This window comes from Hibiscus syriacus, unplaced genomic scaffold, assembly GCF_006381635.1.
Source record: "Hibiscus syriacus cultivar Baekdansim isolate YM2019G1 unplaced genomic scaffold, ASM638163v2 tig00111309_pilon, whole genome shotgun sequence".
Classification (NCBI taxonomy): domain Eukaryota; kingdom Viridiplantae; phylum Streptophyta; class Magnoliopsida; order Malvales; family Malvaceae; genus Hibiscus; species Hibiscus syriacus.
The window spans coordinates 1132067-1148769 of NW_024063052.1; positions in this window are offsets into that span (position 1 = coordinate 1132067).

Consider the following 16703-nt stretch of genomic DNA (forward strand, 5'->3'; position numbering starts at 1 on the left):
AACTCTTAACCCATATTTTGGGGAGTTACAGCTCTCTCATCCTAAGAAGAAATTTTGTTCCCAAAATTTACCTAAATAGAGGATGTACGGATACTTGAGCTATATATATTCCTCGGTTTCCCATATTACCTCTTCAACACCATGGTTCCTCCACAAAACCTTTACTAAGGGTATCCTCTTGTTTCGCAGCTCCTTAACGTCTTTAGTAAAGATTCTGATAAATTCTTCTTCATAGGTTAGGCCTTGCCTTACCTCAACTTGTTCAAGGGGGATGATGTGAGATGGATCAGATCGGTATCTTCGAAGCAAAGAAACGTGGAACACGTTGTGGATACGCTCAAGCTCTAAAAGTAACGCCAAACGATAAGTTATTGGTAAAGCTCTCTTCAAAACCTTATATGGTCCAATAAATCGTGGGTCAACTTACCCTTACGTCCAAACTAAAGTACCTTTTTTCATAGGGAGACCTTGAGAAACACTTTGTCTCTCACCTAAAACTTAATATCCTTGCGTTTCAAATCGATATATGATATCTTCATGTTATATGTCTCTTTCAATCGACTCTGAATCAATAGAACTTTCATTTCGGTTTCGCGGATCAAGTCAGGACCTACAATCTTACCCTCGCTGAGCTCTATCTAACACAATGGGATTTTACATTTATGTCCATAGAGAGCCTTATACAAAGCCATTTGAATACTTGATATATAATTATTATTGTACATGAACTCCACCAAGGGTAAGTGATCATCCCAACTACCCTCAAGATCCCAAAATAGTGCATTAAAGCATATCCTCCAAAATATGAATAACTTGTCCCATCCGTCTAAGGATGAAAGGAGATGTTAAATGCAATTTGGTACTTAAATCTTCATGCAGTGTTTTCTAAAATTGAGAAGTGAAACGTGGATCTCTGTTGGATATGATCGAGCCTCATAATCTCATAGATGTAAAGCTGAGCCAACATCTCTAATGTATAGTCCATACGAATTTAGAAGGAAATTAGTAGATTTGGTCAATCGATCCATAATAACCCAAATGACATCGTACCAAAATCTAATCATCGGTAGACCGGATAAAAATTCCAACGTCACTCTCTCTCATTTCCACTATGGAATCTGAATCAGCTGCAATAATCTTGAAGGAACCTGATGTTTCGCCTTGACTTGTTGGCACACTAAGCACTTAGCAAAAAATTCAGACACTTCTCTCTTAATGCTTGGCCACCAGTACAATGGTCAGAGCTTTTGGTACATCTTGTTATACCTGGATGAACTGAAAGAAGACTACGATATGCCTCATGTAAGATCTTATCACGAAGTTATCTATCGGTCGATACACATAAACACCCTCGGAAGTACAGTATACTTCCATCACATAACTCAAAATCGAGGGCCTCACCTCGAAGGACTTGTTCCACTCGAGTCTTTAAATGGTCATCCAAATCTCGTAATATTTTAAATTCACTCACTAGATCGGGTTCAACCCTCAACTCAACTAACAAACAACCCGAATAAGTCAACCTTAGATGTGCTAGTAAATCTCTCAGCTCTACTATGGTCTTCATGCTCAAAGCATCTACAACGACGTACGCCTTACCCAGATGGTAATCGATCACACAATCGTAGTCCTTCAAAAGATCTACCCATCTTCGTTGCCTCAAGTTCAACTCTTTTTGAGTGAGCAGGTACTTAAGGCTCTTGTGATCTGTAAAGACGTGAAACTTATCTCTGAACAAGTAGTGTCTCTAAATCTTCAAATCAAAAACTACTGCGGCGAGCTCTAAATCATGGGTATGATAGTTACGTTCGTGAGGCTTGAGCTGATGGGACATATATTCTAGAATATTTCCTTATTGTATTAGAACATATCCAAAACCATTTAGTGATGCATCACTAAACACTGTGAAGTCCTTACCCGTCTCCAGTTGCGTCAAAATGGGGGCTTACGTAAGGATTTCTTTCAACCGATCAAAACTCTCTTGGCACTTCTCATTCCATACAAAAGGAACTCCTTTCTGGAGCAACTTTGCCATCAGTGCTGCAATCATGGAGAAAATCTGGACGAAACGATGGTAATAGCCTATAAGGCTTAAGAAACTACGCATCTCAGTGACATTCTTAGGCGGTTCCCACTCTAATACTGCATTGATCTTTTGGGTCTACCTGGATGACATCAGCTGCTACAACGTGACACAAAATTGCCACTTCGGTAATCCATAATTCACACTTTCCAAACTTGGCATATAATTAATGCTCTCTAAGCGCCTATAAAAGATGCTGAGGTGCTGATCATGCTCTTCCTTGGACCGAGAGTACACAAGAATGTCATTGATGAAGACCACTACAAATTGATCTAAGTAGGGATGGAAAACTTGGTTCATCAAATCCATAAATGTCTTCGGGGCATTGGTGTGTCTGAATGGCATCATAAGAAACTCGTAATGGCCATATCTTATCATGAAGGAGAATTTAGCTATATCGGTATCCTTAACCTTCAACTGATAGTACTTTGACCTCAAATCAATCTTGGAGAACACACATGTGTCCTTAAGCTAATAAAACATATCATTTATCCGAGGGAGAGGGTAACAATTCTTGATAGTCAACTTGTTTAATGGTAGATAATCGATGCACAACCTCAATGATCCATCCGTTTTCTTGGCAAAGATGATCGAAGCTCCTCAAGGTGAAACTCTCGGTCGAATGAAGCCCTTATCCAATAACTCATGAATTTTATTCTTTAATTTCTTCAACTCTGTCGGTGCCATGAGATAGAGTGCAATGGACATCAGATCTGATCTTGGCAAAACCTCTATGGTGAACTCGACCTCACAGTCAGGCGGTAACCCGACAACTTTTCCATGAATACATCAAAAAAATTTAAACAGTACGGAAGTCCTCAAGTGTCAGAACGGAAACTTGGGTATCCACCGCATGAGCCAAGAAGGCTTTGCACCCCTGATTCAACAATATCTGAGCCCTGATTACTAAAACAATTTTGGTAGTGCAACTCGTACTCCCACTGGTCATCACCACCTTGGTCTCATCATCCTTACGAAGTTTAAGATACCTCATCTTACATCTTAAACTTGCGTAATTCTCGATAAGCCAATTCATGCTTAATATCACATCGAACTCTCGAAATGATAGCTCTATGAAATCGACTAAGAATATTTCACCCTGAATCTCTACAAGGCAATGGCAGTGAACCTTGTCAACCAAAACGTCTAATTATAGGGACTGAACACTCTAACCCCTATCTCTAAGTCCTCAATTAGGATATCTCTCTCTCGAACTAAATCATAACAAACATAGGAGTGGGTAGAACCGGAATATACTAATAGTAACAGGAATAAAGAAAACCATAAATATAATTGAGATCACATCTACAACATCACATTTCTCTTGATCTCTGACGACATACTGGCCTGATGCTACATGGGCTTCTGAATGAACTTCGATCTAGTAGTTCCCCTGTTGTACTACCCTAAACCAGCTCTGCCGCCCTCAAGGACCCTCAACCTTGCTGAACAGATGGAGCAGACCTCTGAGATGATGTAGGATTCAACTTTGAGCCTTGAGACAGTCCCTGACAAAATGGTCCAAGGACCCGCAACTGAAACATCCTCCTATCACCCGATAACATTCTATAGGGTGTCTCCACCCATAAGTTGGACACACCAGATGATCTGGTGCCCTTTCTGATTTACTGGCACTAGATCTGGAAGCTGATGATAAGGGTTTCCTGCAGTATCCAGATATATCTTCTCGATTTAAACTATGGGTTGCTCCCATAGACGACACTGATAGCAACCTCCTTGAACCCTAGGGTCCCCTGGCCCTTTTTGCTAATGACTGAGACTGTCTAGATGTCTCTGGAGCCCTCCGGCTCTATCCCACATAGTCACCCATTGACTGAGCTCTCTTGTTCATAATATTCTCGATCGCCTTAGCTTGGCGGGTCAGATCCATAAATACACGATGGGGATTGACTGCTAACTAAGTCTGAATATACAAATAGAGGCCATCCCTAAACTTCCTACAGTATTAAACTTCAGTTAAAATAAGATCTGGTGTATACTTACTTAACCTAAGAAACTCATTTTCTTACTAGAGCATTGTCAGGTCGCCCTGTGACAGATTTAGAAACTTGTCACATAAATCGTCAGTGTGGGCCCCTCTAATACTTCTCACGGAACTCTAACAATAAGTACTCTCAGGTGGGTCTCTCTGGCTCCATCTCCAGCTCTACGGTCTTTCACCAATCAATTGTGTCACCCTTTAGAAGAGCAATGACACATTCCAACTTCCCCTCGGGAGTAAGGTGCAACTGACGAAGAGTACGGAGTATCTCTCGGAGCCATTGGTCTACGAAGATGAGATCTTCATTCCTAGATCCATAAAATTCAGTCATTTTGTACCTATAAACCCTCTCAACTATATACTCCTAAGGAACTATAGCAGGCCGGACCAGTGGGGAGGTGGCATAGCGAACAGATTATATATGATGCAGACTATTTGTTGAAACATCGAGGTCAGATGGCGAAAGAAAGTCACCTTTTCATACTCGTCACCAAAATATTTAGCCAAGGGGCGACTCTACTACTGGCCCTCATGGAGAGGAACGTCACATCGGCCATAATCGAATCCTGAAATTTGAAAGGAAATAAAGATTATTATCGTCATTCAGAATATTAAGTATTCTTTACACTCTAAGGGCATGTACTCACACAGACACTTACTAACGCTGACCTGTGGGTCTTAGGAATGACTAAACCCTAATATTTATGGATTACAATGCCACACGAAACCACCAAAATGATCAACCCAAAAAAGTTCTTTCAAAGCAGTTTTTAATTATCAAAATCATTCATCATATCATATGCAAAATCAAAATAAAGTTTACAATATATTGGAGTCTCCCAAAATACGTACAATACAACCATAGAGTTTAAAAACAAAAATGAGTTATGACTTGAATACACAGGGTCCATATAGAATAAATTCCCTCTACAAATACTCAAGACATACTCTGTAAATTGTCTGGTCGGGAACGATCGAATGTGATAGGCTTCATTAACGATCCTCTACTAACATGCGTATAGAAACACATTCCATACATTGATCCCACAGCTCATTGCCACGAAAATAACTATGTAATGCTACATGCCTTCATTTCATGAACATACCGAAATATAAATGTAACACCCCCAACCTGTACCCGACCCGGATACAAATCCGATGTGTCACATTGACTTTTCAAAACTTTATTCCTACAAAAATATGAAAATTTTAAACTTTCATTAAGATAAAGTGAACTAATTTACATAAGTATAATCAAAATATTATAAAATGATCAAACATATGGGATTTAAATTTGATTACATGTCAACATAATTAATACAACAAAATGATATATTGTTAAAATCACTTCTGATCCGATCTTCTGAAGAGGTATGTTGCCGTGTTGGATCCTAACTCTAATTTTTCTGCTTCTTAATACCTACATATGAAACACCCACACGCTAAGTCTAAGTCACAGACTTAGTGAGACATATAGTATAATAATGCAATATCTAAGTCATGAACATATAATCCAATCATTTCAGTATGTAATCACAATCATCATATAGCAATTAACAATAACATATATGATCATGCATTTAACAAATAACGTGTCATTTTATCATAAAGGTAATTCTTTTATAACTTTTAGGTGCCCATGTATATTAATGAGAAATTAAGGTATGTGAGTACATTGAGGTTGTGCACATATGCTGTCACCACAGCTCGTATAAATTTCCACTGAGTGGCATATAAAATTGTCCCGAAGAACCTCATATATATCTCGAAGGACCATATATATCCCTCGACTCTTAGCATGCCAATTATACCCACAACTCTCATCTCACATAACATGGGGTTGAATATTTATATGTTTCATATGTTCATAAAAAAGGTTAACTAATTTATCATATATACATGTATTCATATAACTCATATCATTTCTCATGTAATCACATATGTTCTATCTCATGACATATAGCATATGTGCATATAATCACTTATCTCATATCATATAGCTTATGTTTTGTTATCTTATGTTCACATGGATCATATAACATATTCCATAATATATAATCATATATCAATTATGCATGTACTCATAAGGATTATAACATATGCATGTTCATAACTATGGAACCATGAAATCAAACATAGGAAATAGACTTATCACAAGTCTTGTTTCCATAAAACAACATATATACTATGGTATGCACTCACCTTGGCCTCACTGAGTCTGATCAACTTTATAACTTTTATCTCTATCTTGATCATTCTTAACTCTTCGATCATTCCGGAACTTGTTTATGCTCGATATCTACACAATTATACATTTGATATGAATATCATATTTCTATGTATTATAATTTGATCCTCGATATCCTAAGCTAAAAGAAGTACTTAATTTAAATTTCCCCTTTGAGTAGTATCGGTACCCAAGGTATGGTACCGATACTTCCTTTATTGTGGTATCGATACTGTGCTTTGGTACCGATACCCTTTCCCGACTCTGGAATTCTATTTCAAAAATGGTATCGATACTTGCCTAATGGTATCGATATCCTTGGTATCGATACTACCCCTTAGGTATCGATACTCCTTGAGTAACTTATCATCTTTTGGCTTATGGTATCGATATTGTTCATACAGTATCAATACCGTACCTCAAATATCACCCATTTCTCTATGAAGTATCGGTACTGAATGTATCAATATCAATACTCTTTGCCTAGAAATCACTCCTTTAGCCTAAAAATTTCCAACACTTCACTTAAACTTCACTTTTAGAACTTCTTTCATACCATTAGACTCAACTATATTCACTTTAACCCTCTTTTACACTCTAACATATCATATCTTCAATATCTCACCTTGATTCATTCAACTAAGAATCTTACTAAATTTTCAACATGCTCTAAACTCATTTCTAACACTTAATACTTTTTATTATAACTGATGACAAGTCAATTTCAACTTGAGAATCCATTTATTTCCTCTTATTCCCAATTCCACTTAGAAACTCTTATATTCAATCTCTCTAATTCATCCCTCTTTGAATTTTAAATCATTTTAAACTTTCCTTAAGCTTTCCTAACCCATCAAGAATCAAAACCATATCTAAAATGCAAAGATTAACCAACTAAAGACTTTCTTACCTTAACAAAGGAGCTCACGAGAGAGAAGAATAAAGGAATGATAAAGAACAAGATAAGTCTCTGGATATGTTTTCTCTAATAACTCCTTCCCACGTGTATATAAAACACTCAAAATGAATTTTAAATTCATTTACTTGCTAAAAGACCTTTCTACCCTTCCATCTTTCCTTTCTTTACTAAACAATCCTACACAAACAATTTTCCAATTAAGTCATTGAACTTTTCAATTTATTTACTTTGGTCACTAAATCTTAAAATTTTACAATTTTTTCACTGACCGGTGTTTGGGATGTACGATAAAGTCATAAACATGCATAAGTACATATCAAACATGAGATAGGCCAAGTGGTGTGGTCGGAGGAATTTACGTGCATCTCAGACAACAAATTAGCCTATCTAGAATGTGAAAGCTTCAGGGTAAGAATCAAAATTTACGAGCATTGGAACTTATGGCCCTTATTCTACCTCAAATCCTCAAGAGGTTAAGGTAAAGTCTGGATTGTGCATCGAAAGCTCACATATCATACCTAATCGAGCATAGGGTACAATTTTTGAATTTACGTGCATTAAAATTTGTACCAGTATGACTCAAAATTTACATGCATCGAATGCGTACCAAATAGAAAATACCTAGATATTCACAAACAAAGGATGATCGTCGTAATACTAGAGTAACTCGAGTGTCTGAAATATTTCCCGAGTGTCACATAAGGAAAATCTTATGACATCTTAACTTGCTTGTTTTCTAAGTGAGAAATTAATGATCTTAATTATTTTCACTTGTATTGGATACCTGTAGCTTATACGAATTCAAAACACCTCAGCCCAAACACCCAAACAAATTAACCAAAATCTCCTTGGTGAGTATCGATACCAAAATTTGCTTCGATCTTTGGAAAAATAATTAGGTATCGATACCCCTATGGGGAGTATCGATACTCTACCCTGGGTATCGATACTCATGGGAGTATCGATACAAAAATCATCTTCGATGTTTTCAAAAATGCTTCAGTATCGATAGTGACCAGTTGGGTATTGATACTGGACCCTGAGTATCGATACTCCTTGAAGGGGTATTGATATTGCCCTTGTAAAATTACTTGATTTTTGCCTTCCAAGAAGAACAATATCAGTATTGTTCTTCCAATACCGATATTGACGGACATGTGTGCTCTGTTTTAGGTACGAAATCATACCCAAAATACACCATTCACTCCCCTAAGACTAGTAAATGATTTTAAAGACTTATTTAGTGTCTTATAGGTCAAAAGGTGTCATCTTTCATGCATATAACACACAAATACGAATCTTACCATGAAATCCTTTTTAACATGCTTGCATGAACAAAACATATAATTTATTCACATTTAATGAACTACATGTGGAATGGACAAGATAGAATCATGTTACCTTGAAGCTTGGTGACTAAAGGCGTTCTTGAATCACCCAATGACTAGCTTTTCCTTGCCTCTTGCCTTTGGGCTCTACTCTTGCTCTTGCACTAATCAAAGCCATGAAAATGAGTTGTTAACTCATTTCAAACTTAAAGGAACACTAAAACTAATTCTTACAACCCAAAACTCTCTCAAAATCAGACTAAATCACCAGGTTCCTTAAACCTCTCTAAACCTCATTTTTGCCTAAGATATCCAAACCTTGTAAATGAAGATTCACCTTGAAGATTAGGAAGTGTAGATTAATAATCTTATCTTGGAATTTCTATTTCAAGCTTGCAAAACTAAAAAACTTGGACCTTTAACATGCCTTGGAGATGAAGAAGATAATAAATGGATGAAAAAGAGGAGCTTGGTGCAGACGTGATATCATCCCAAATAAATGGGATTCAACCTTAGTTTCAAAATTTGGGTTAATTACTTCCCTAGTCCTCCTTCATTTGATGCATGATTAAAATCATCCCTTTTCAAGCTTGTTTAGCTCATCCCAAGCACAAATCAAATCTACTTGGATTTGAAACTTCATATACTAAAAGAAAAATATTCTAAAGCTCATTCAGATAAACCCGAAAATCTTAACCCGTATTTTGGGGGCGTTACAAGGATATTACCCTATTTAGACGATCTCATTCAAAAATAGGATGGGAATATTGTCCTCCATAGATGATCTCGTGCAGATTACAAAAATACATCAGTTCACAAATCAAAGATGATGCAATAACAATCAATAATCGAACATATCACAGATAAATACCACTAGAACACGAACATACTTGCATATAACAACATACAATCACTACAACAAAATAGAGATTTAGCGGCATTTTTTAGTCCTATAGCGACGTTTTTAAGCGCCGCTAAAAACACTTGCGGCAATAGAAAAATGCCACAAAAAACGCCGGCAATACCAGTGCCGCTAAAGTTCGCGGCGTTTGAGAACAAAAAATGCCGCAATAGGTCAAGATCTATAGCAGCGTTTTTGTAACAAGATCGTAAAATGTCAGATATATATATAGCGGCATTTTTTTGAACAAACACCGTAAAATGTCATATCTATAGCAGCTTTTTTTTGGAAAAAACGTCACAAAATGTCAATCTATATCGGTGTTTTTGGAACAAACGCCGTAAAAGTCAGATCTATAGCGGCATTTTTTTAAACAAATGCCGCTAATTACCTCTCTTTAGCTAAGATTAATTGATTTTGCATATTTATTTCTGCTCTACGTCACCTAAATTTAATATCATGTAGATTTATTAATTAACAACACAAGTTATGCGAAAAAGACTTAACAAAATAAATTAAAATTTATAAACATTAAAATTAAATGTAATAGTTTTACATTGTTCTCTAGAATTTAGTCTAGGTTCTTTCACCTTCAACTAAAAAAAATATTGTTCACTAGAATTTAGTCTTCATTGCTCCTTCTGGAGTTTTGATAATTTGAATGCATCTCTTGCTTATCTGCTCTATTGGATCAATTCCAACAACTCTTCCAGCAGTGATAACATTGGCATTATGTTGCACAAACTTTTCCTTTTGTAAGGTATTCTGGCAATATCTACAGTGCCAAGTACCAGTTGGAACGCGTGGTAGGGATATACACTCTGCAGCCATTAAAAAGAGCATGAGCCCAACACGAATCCGTACTGATTACAAACTAACAACTAAAGTGACATTTGCGTGGTAGGGATATTTCACAATCTGTTTGTATGGAGAAAGCAAGAAAAATGCATTTCCCAAAATTCCATTGGTTCAAAATACGTGTAATGAAAAATGTTGCAAAATGCTCAAATCATTCTAAATGGACAAAAGCACAAGGAGATCATAACTATGTAAAAATAAGTCCCAAAAAGGGTACAAGATAGTAACTAACTCTCAACTCTCCAAATTAAGTTCAGTCGCAAGTCAAAGAGATAAGGTAAAGGGGAAAGGAGGAAAAAACACTCCTGAAACCAAAACCAAGTTATGTTCACACATAAATCACTCCATAGAATTATTGCATCCACAAATAATCAATTTCACTTTGCAATAAAAAAATATCATTAAACACAGGTAATTAAAAAACTAGAAAATGACATTAGAAAACTATTTTTCCTTCACTAGAGCCTTCAGTTAAGAAATGCATTATGGCCAACCAATAGCAAAAGGCAAAAGTCTCAACTTGAGGCAAAATATTCTATGTAAGACTAGTTACAATTTCACAAAATTTAGAAGTTCATGAGGGGAAAAACCAAATAAGTTTAGAATTTAGAATATGGTTTGGCATTCCCTAAAAAACAGAGGTGAGGGTTACTTTCTTTACTGCCATTGCTTAAATGCATCCAACACATCAATTATTATACAAACAAGTGAATCCTGAAAAGCTGCCGATGAAGAGAAAACCCAAGAATAAAGTTAAAAACTAACCTGCGTGAAAAGCCCTCGGTCATGTATCAATTATTATACCCCATTTGATGTGTAAATATTTTGAAAACTATAAACAAAGTAAATGTTAAAATAACACTCATGTTCATATATACATACACTAAATGCACCAAGTCATTATTATAACAATTACAAGATAAAAAAAGACCAAAAACAATGAGGTATTGACAACTAAGACTGAGCAGAAACTTACGACTTGTAACAACTAGAAAAACCAGCATGAGCTTGAAACAGTGAGGGGCTTATCCGTGCTCTTATAAAACAACAAAAACAAAAAATCAAAGAATTTATGATGCAACAAAGTCATTGGGAAAACGAAGAGAAAAGGGTACCTCTGAATTGCAGCAGGTGCACAATATTCCAAATCCCCTTTTATAACCAACAAGCATTTTCTGTAACACATCAAATAACCAACTAGTAGACATAGTTGAAATAATAAATCTTACGTTTAAGCATATTCACACAAACCTGTCCGCAAACAGAATAGCCTAGTTCAGTCCCGTCTGGCAACCCATCTTCCTCAAAACTAATTTATGCATCCTCATATCCCTTCAAAAGCAGTATGAAGGAGATTAATTCATATACAATATCAACAAAAAATAATGCCAAACGTGACCACCTCAACTATAATCAGCAGAGTGAATATCATATGTGTAAACATAATACATAAACTCAAAACTAAACTTACTTTCTAGTTACTCTACCCTGACTCTTAGCTTGTGATGAATTGCATTTTAAAGCACTCATTGGAGACTTTGGAAACACAGTTGGCTTGGGTGATCTGAAGTAAACCCAAAAAGAAAACAAAAATAAAATAAGCGGGTGAATGAGTTAAACTTCAACAGAAATATCTTATCTTTAATCATGAAAATAAGAGAAAAATGATACTAACAAGCATGTAAATGCAATGTGGAGACTATCTCTTTGCGTTTAAATCTAAAAGCTAGCATGCAAATTTCATAAGCTGCAAATATAACTTCCAATCCACATTCATACAAATTTGCTACTCTTTTATCGGGAACAATCATAAACCCCCTCAATACTCATAAATTTGATGAAAATTTGCATTTGCGTTGCAAAAACACTAGATGCCAGAGCCCTTGATTATTCCCCGAAGGCCATTACTCCCTGAAGCTCTTGTAATGAAAACATTACTACAAAAACAACTCGAAAGGGTTCAATGCCCGTACAATTATGTATGTAAAAATGAAATACTAGTGCTTTTCGCAGAACGAAAACCCAGTGCCCTGACAGTGAAAAAATCCTTGAAAATTAAATTTTACCCAAAAATGAGAACCACTAAAAAAATTTAAAAAATTATTTTTGGGGGTTAGAGGAAGACGACGACGTTAGGGCTTAGTTGAGGTTTTAGAAAGTAAAAAAATGAAATGAGAAAAGAAGAGATAGAATATAATAGAATAGACATTTCGATTCTGCTTTCTCAAGCACCATAAATCTTCAAGTAAAACAAACTAAATAGGGTTTTCGAATGCAAGCTTTTCAAAAACAAAAAAAAAACCTGAAGAGCAAAGAGCGTCATTGGTTCAACATCTTGGTGTTGGTGCGTGGAGCGATGGTAATATGCTCGGCCTCTTTCTCACAATCAGTCAACTTGAAATCCAGTGAGTTTTCCGAATTCGCTGGACCCGTCTCATCTCTAACCAATACAACTTGCAAATTTGGCACACGACCTACTTCTCTCCCAAAGACAAAATGTCAGCAGATAATAACATAAAATAAAAAAAAAACCCATAAAAAGGAAGTAAAAATTATAACCATTAGAAAAAGGAGAAACCCTAGCAATAACAAGAACAAAAACACTGAACGAACCGATCGATTTTCCTCCAAAGTTTAAACTGAACATATTGAACCCACGTGAAATCAAATAAACTAAGAACGAAATTAGGGCCACGAAATGATTTAAAAAGAGTGCAAGAAAAGGAAAGGCATAAACCTATGTTTTCTAAAGTAAAAAAGAAACATAGAGAAAGTTCGAGCAAGAGAATGAAAAAATAGGTGAAGTGGGAAAAATAGGTGAAGTGAGAAAAATGAAAAAGGGTTAAAGGGGTGTAGGATTTAAAAATTATAAATTTGCGGCGTTTGTAAACAAAAATGACACTAAAGTACGAGTCTATAGCGGTGTTTGTTCTAAAAACGCCACTAACATAATACTCTATAGCGGCGTTTTTACAATAACGCCACTAAAGTTATGAGTCTTTAACGGCGTTTGTATACAACGCCACTAAAGTACGATTCTATAGCGGCATTTGTTCAAAAAACACCACTAAAGTACTAGTCTATAGCGGCGTTTGTATAAAAAAACGCCATTAAAGTACTAGTCTATAGTGGCGTTTTTATAAATACGCCACTAAAGTACAGTCTTTGGCGGCATTTGTATAAAAACGCCACTAAAGTACTAGTCTATAGCGGCGTTTAATATAAAAACGCCACTAAAGTACAAGTATATAGCGGCGTTTGTATAAAAACACCACTAAAGTACTAGTCTTTAGCGGCGTTTGTTCTAAAAACACCACTAAAGTTCAAGTGTTTTATGGCGTTTGTTCTAAAAATGCCGCTATAAACCCATTTTGCTGTAGTGAATATAATAAGATAAAATTATTAAATGCATCCTACGGGTCAAGGGAACACCTATATTCGCTAGTCTATACCGACTAAGCCTTACGCTTCCCACGAACAATAGTATTAGTAATTCAATCAATAATATTATGCGTAACTCGAATTAAACGTGTAGAGTCGAGCTGAGATGAACAGAGGTTATTCAGACCTATAGGAGAGTGATACAGAGACATGTGATCACCTTCAGAACATAATAACATAAAGTAAGATCATAGATTCTAGAATTTACTTAACATAATTATACCATAAAGCACTAAAAGATGGAAAATAGGATTTTTGGGTCAGAATTTGGCAAAACAAGTTATAGAAACATATTTAGAATGTCGTAAAACGTCAAAATAGAGATCTTCAAAAAAAGTCAACGGGTTAAAGTCAAAGTCAAAGTTAACGATTAAAGTCAACAATCAACGGATTGGGTCAAAGTCAACGTGTCAACTCGATTTGGTTCGGGTTTGATCAACTTGATCGAGTCAAACCGATTCAAGACCAATCTTGTCAAACCGGTTCAACCAACTAAACTAGTTTGCAGGAACAATCGCACCCACATGCACCGCAACGGTGCATGTGACGCGTGGGTCGTGCTCCGATGACCAGAATTGCACTGAAAGTTCCAGATATCTTTTTTGACGTGGGGAGACCATTGATGAGGTCGGTTCATGAGGAAGAGCACCGGAAACACAATTTCTACAAAACCTGAAAATTAACTTACTTGACCCTTGTTAAATATGACAATAGTGACATCTAAGAACACCAATAGAACGAAAATGACGAGCCGAATAGATTGACGGCAGTGGTGACGTTCACGGTAGCAAGAATCATGACGAAATTAAAAAAAATACTACAGCCGGAGAGAGAGAGAGAAAGAGTTTAGTAAAATAAAAATAAGAAAAAGAAGCAAAGCTGGAAATATGGTTTTGAATACTATAAATTTGGTTTAATTATAGAAGAAGCCCTTACACTTTTGTAGATTCCTTAAAAATGATACTAACGCTCCGTTTGTTTCACTGAAAATATTTTTCGGAAAATATTTTTGTAAAATGAATTACATTTCCTGAAAATATTTTCTAGAAAACGTTTTACAATATTTGGAAAGGTTGTATAAACCATTTTTCACTAGTTGATGAATTTTTAAAAAATTATTTATTTTCAAATATTAAATGCAATAAATAATATTATTTATCATAAAACTTAGTATTATTATTTTTAAAATAGTAGAATTATTTATTTATTTATTATTGAAATATTATTAAATAGTTTTATTAATAAAAATATTAAGATTAGTATATTTAATTGAAATAAAAATATTATAAATTCTATTAATTATTTATTAAAGTAATAGTATTATATTATATTTTAAAAAATATTAATTAATATATTTTAAATATATTTATTAAAATATTATTAGATTATCATATTAATATTAAATACATAAATAATGTTATTCATTATTAATAATTTATTACATATTATTAAAATATAATATCTTATGTTATTATAATATAATTAAATATTTTATTATAATATTAAAAATATATATTAAATATTTTAATAATAATATTTTGATTAAAATGATATTAAAATATTTTATTAATTATAAATTCATAGAATAAAATTATTTTGAGTATTTATTCTTTGAAGTGAAAAGTTCGAAAAATGACTTACTGAAAATCATACCGTAATTCATTTTTCAGAAAACACAAAGAAAATTGACCTGGATTTTTTTTACGTTAACCAACCAATTTTTCTCCAACCAAACACTGAAAAATAAAGAAAATATTTTTCAAAAAATGTTTTACGTGAAACAAACATACCCTAAAGTTTAAAATGTTTAACAGTTATCCTCATTTTGGGGTGTGATATATATATTTTTCACATTACTATACATATATCATATAGAGTTGAGAGACTCGACTCCAACTTAAAAAGCAATCCACCGATTACTAAAAAATTTAAATTATTCCAGTTTTATTTTATAGTTCAACTCAAATTTAAAATGTTTTAGAGTCGAGTCGAGTTTTTTTAGCATTAAATCGAGTCAAAATTTTGATATTTATGAGTAGAGTTTTGCTCATTGTAATATCTGAGACGTGGGTTTGGATGTATTTGAAAGTATCTTTTAATTTGAGTATACTCTGTTCAGGTCATTTAACATAGCAAAAATTCCTTGTACATTTTCAGGTGAACCGGGGAAGCCCACAAGCTTCGAAATGCAGATCCTTTGTACAAAGTGATTATCCTGACCCCCGTCAATGATGTTAAAGTTCCAGCAACTTCAGCCATTCACGGCGGCTCCTTATATCGCCGCCCTCAATCCTGGCGCCAAATGCATGATGTTAAAAAAGAAGAAGAAAGAAAGAAAGATCTATTGATTGAATAATCAAACCAGGGAATGATGGCTATGACGAATGTCAGAGAAGGAACAAATGTTGACCGCAGAATGCTGGAGAAGTGTATCTGAAGCTAGCAAAGTACATGTTCATCGATAAATGCCACTCTTATCTTTCCCTCGAAGGAATAAGAACCAAATCTGTGTTTGTTGTTTCTAAATTTATGGTGAAAATCAATCTTTTTAAACTCAATATATTCGTATTATATAAAGCATAAGTACTCCCTACTCTATATTTCCTTATGAGACACAGCAAAGTTAACCCCAGATTCCACAAACACCACAACTTCCATCTTTGGCCTTTATTTTACCCTAGAAAAAGAAAGGGCATTGGTTAGGCAATCCACAACCTTCCCATAAATAACAAAAACAACTGTAAACGAATATTTTCCATCTAACCTTTGGACGAGACTGTATAGCTAATCCCAGATATAACCGTGCTCAGGTGTGGTGTATATCGAATGTCATTGCCGTCGAGAATCCATGTTTTCAAGGTTACCGAGTCGAAACCGACAACACATTGCCGGATTAGATGCGGGTTTAGTCCATGCATGTTGAGGCATCTTGTTCTTATGATAT